Here is a 4,020-nt window from a genome sequence, read left to right as displayed (position 1 = left end):
GCGATTATGCGTGAGAAAGAAGGGCACCAGCGGCTTACGACATCGGTGTTTCTTTGTGACAGTGTCTTTACTACGCCTACGACGGCCGTCATTCGTGGCGAAGGAGAAAACATCTTCCATTCGGCCTGAACAGTGATGAAGTAGACGTTTTGTTTTTCGGCGGAATGCATCGTCAACATGGTCCATCCACTAAGTAAACGAAACGGCGTGCCCAGAGTACAGATCGTGACAGCGCTCCGCCTTCAAACCGAGGGCCTTTTGCAAGGCGCATGAACTGCTCATATAAAAGGTACGTACGTAGCCACGTTCAGCGTCGCGTTTTTTATGGTGCGTCATTGTGGTAGTAATTTTCGCGTAATTTATTTAAAGGACAGCGCAAGGTGTGTTGGATGCGAGTGTAGTATATGTACAGTCGTAAAATTTATGAGCGTGAACACGGGAAAGCGTGCCGAACTGTACAATCAGCGCAGTCTAGCGCTCGCTGGCAGTAATTTCGCGAACGAGATATTCGCGGCTAAGGCTGTTAGATTAGCGGATGCACTCCCTGCCACCAATGCGGTCTGTTGTCCCTTCTAGACCCGCAATCTGCTGCGTTAGCTGTCTGCAACACGTGGTGATAACATGTCAAGAAAGGCGAACTGATATGAACCCTACATGCCGAGCGCGTAACGATAAGAATACTGACGTGCTGTCCAACTCTGGAGTTTTTGTGCTTTTGTTTACAGCGCAGCTCTTATGCGCCCGTCCTCTGGTTTAACCGCGCCGCCGTCGGCGTTCCCAGTGTAACCGAGCGAAAGGGCCCGTGCAGCTAAAAACGGCCGAAAGAAGAGCTCTGCGTCGCTCGCTGGTTGAGACGTTTGTGATTGGTTGAATTTCTTGATCATAAAATAAAACACACATGCTTTGATAACGCTGATACAGTTTCGCGTATAAAAACATTCCTTGAGCGGTTTTCTTTCACTTCCTCGGGAGCCACACCATGGCGCGTGTACCCGACGAAGAGCGACGGCACATCATTGACCTAGCGTTGAAAGAATACAGCCAACGGTCTATTGGGGCCATTACCAGCCGACCGCTCAAGACTGTCAACAGAATATGTCAAGCCTATAAGACAGAAGGAAGAATCGGCGATGCTCCACACCGGCGCCGACCGAGAGCAACGACGGAAGAGGAGGATCAATTGATCATTGCTGCTGTGGCAGACGATCCTTTTCAGACAGCGAATGAAATCATGAAAATACCGGAGTCAATGCCCACCCAGCCAGCCACTGTGCGGAACCGGCTGAAAGAAGCGGGCTTGCACAGTCGCGTCGCCGCACAGAAGCCCTTCCTCAACAGTACGCACAAGACCAAGCGACTCCAGTTTGCAGAACAACACGCGTCCTGGACGTCTGAAGAGTGGAAAAGAGTAATATTTACAGATGAATCCACCTTTTGCACCAAACAAGCCCAAAGGAAGAGAGTCTGGCGGCTAGAAAACGAGAGGTGATGCTTTCATATGTATTATTTCCCGTTGAGTAGTCTCAATAGAATTATCCTAAATGTAGGAGGAGGAAGAGGAAAAAAGCTTCACGCATTCAATGGCTTCTTAATTAACGATGTCGACTGCAGCTCGAAATTCAAATCTTCGGCTGCAAATGCTAGAATGAGTTTAGTGTTCGCCAGTCTCATTCAAGAAGCTTTATATCCTCTTTGCACATTTGTGCTTATTGTCCGTGCGCGCACTCTTTTTTTGCAGGCACCATCCGATCAATATTCAAAGCGTAGCCGCAAGCGGCCGCACAACAGTAAATACCTGGGGAGCCCTCTCGCATCTCGGACTGGGACCACTGGTCCGTATCGAGGGCCACTTGACATCCGCCCGTTACAGCGAACTTCTAAAGGACGTTATGCTGCCTTACGCTCGCCAAGGACCCTTTCCCAACGGCAGTTTCATCTTTCAACAGGACTTTTCCCCTATACACACGTCTCGCCGTGTCAAGGAGCTGCTGAAAGACGAAAGTGTAGAGGTCCTGCAGTGGGCTCCAAAAAGTCCTGACCTGAATATTATAGAGAATGTTTGGGGGCGGATGAAGCAACGCTTGGTGCGGCGTCCGCTTCAAAGTACGAATGCTGATGGCCTTTGGCAAGCGGTGCAAGAAGAATGGGAGCGGCTCCCTGAAGATGGCGCATTTGTTGCCTCCCTCTACTCTTCTTTTCCGAAGAGGATGGCTGATGTCATTCGCCTAAAAGGCTGCGCTACTCGCTACTAGAAGCAGGCGAAAATGTTCACAGTTACCTTAAGTGCAGGATGCTTTCCACAGTTCTCACTGTAGTGCGAGTAGCAGTTGATTTTTGCTAAATTCTTCTTTCTCCTCCACTCTCAATAAAATGATTCTCCTAACCGCAAACTGTGCACTGCTTGTGTTTTGGCTTTGACATATATGCACGCAAACTTGTCAGTAGTGTTTTACTTGAAAACATATCTGTATATATAAAATATATTCACACATAAGAGAACGAAAAAGGTTAGCGTCTTTGCAGACTTAGCTTACGGTCAATTTTTCACACAACTGAGGCCACTACAATGCGAAATATTGAGAGAAGCAGCAATGGCATTCCTCGAGATGTCAAAACGTATCTTTAGTTGTAGTAGTGCATGACTGTTGAAGGCGCCACCTCGATGAAACCACTGGTAAAGGTTATTTTAAAACGTAATTTTATTATTTTCTTTTCGCACCCGGAAAGTCGATCTGCAATTATAAGGTATACCGTACTCCACTGTTCAGAATATCTGAGCGGCGATGAAATGGTAATAACATCAAAATGACCATATGCATAGGTTTCCTTGCCATTGGTTACAAATTCGCACGCCCAAGATCCAGGCACTCCTTTTGGAAAGGAACAAATGTTGCTTTAGCGGCTGGGAACCCGCAACAGATTATCGCTTTGCGCATGGATGGGAAAGTGACAGCCGCTTAGTGCCCGCGCCTTTGTTATCAGTTATCCGTTATCGCTGTGCGAAGTAGACAGTGAGCGGGAGCTGGCTGGGAGTGCATCCGCTGATCTAACAGCCTAAGGCGCGAATATCTCGTTCGGGAAGTTACTGCCAGCGTGCGCTAGACTGCGCTGATTGTACAGTTCGGCACGCTTTCCCGTGTTCACGCTCATAAATTTTACGACTGTACTCCAGGCGTAGCCTATGGGCACCGAATGTGAAAAAGAAAAAAAAATGAATGTTTTATTGTTCACGTGTCCTCAACTAGAGCTGTAGAGAATTAAGTACTGCTACGCGTCAGTATTCGGCGCAGGCAGGGAAATAATACTTTGGTTTGACTAATTGGTTCTTTCTGTTACCAAAGATGGGCGCAGACTTATACCGGTGTCACACGGCCACTTTCGAGCACGATTGAGCGCGTTCTGGATCGAAATTTTTGACCGCGATTGGCTCCCGTCCACCGATTGTGCAACGAGGCCAAACGCGTCCAGAAATTCGATTCCAGTTAGGATCGATCGCGGCCAAAAGTGTGCAGTGTGACAACCGTATTAAATGTCGCTAGTGTACTTTCCCTCAATTGTTATTATTTATTTTTTTTGTCGGAGGTCCAGTGGTAGGTAATGGCGCAGGCAGCTTGCAATGCTTGTGGTTTCATGACTAGAACTAATGCAAAACAAAAGAACCACGACCGTCCCGGCTATGTACTTATCAATCGCTTTAAGTTCTGCTCGTTTGTTATAGAAGCTGTCGTGCTGTTGCGGATGAATGCGTGGTTGCGCTATTTGTTTATAAATTTACCTTTTTGTATAAATAAGCACACCGAGCCTAATCAATTTTTTTCTCGTCCTTGTACTCGTTTCTTGGTTTCACGCAGGCGTGGTTATTATTACTACTATTTGTTTTCTTGTTGTGTGACTGAACCCTGCCTAAGGCGTCCTGTCAGTTGTCAACAGTATTTCTGAAATGAATTGCACTTAGCGTCCTACGGTTATTGTACGCTTCACTACCTTATTTTAATGTCTAGTTATAAAGTGTGTGGTTAT

General features: G+C 47.0%; 1 long non-coding RNA gene across 1 annotated transcript; it reads left to right on the top strand.

The window, feature by feature from the left end:
* Positions 1-2,390, top strand: LOC139053216 (uncharacterized). Its single transcript, XR_011510316.1, has 2 exons — positions 1-289; positions 1,739-2,390. It is a non-coding gene; the product is annotated as an uncharacterized lncRNA (long non-coding RNA).
* The last annotated feature ends 1,630 nt before the right edge of the window (positions 2,391-4,020 follow it).

This window comes from Dermacentor albipictus, unplaced genomic scaffold, assembly GCF_038994185.2.
Source record: "Dermacentor albipictus isolate Rhodes 1998 colony unplaced genomic scaffold, USDA_Dalb.pri_finalv2 scaffold_79, whole genome shotgun sequence".
Lineage (NCBI taxonomy): Eukaryota > Metazoa > Arthropoda > Arachnida > Ixodida > Ixodidae > Dermacentor > Dermacentor albipictus.
The sequence above is the reverse complement of the archived record's forward strand: the minus strand, read 5'-3'. Positions and strand labels throughout refer to the sequence as shown.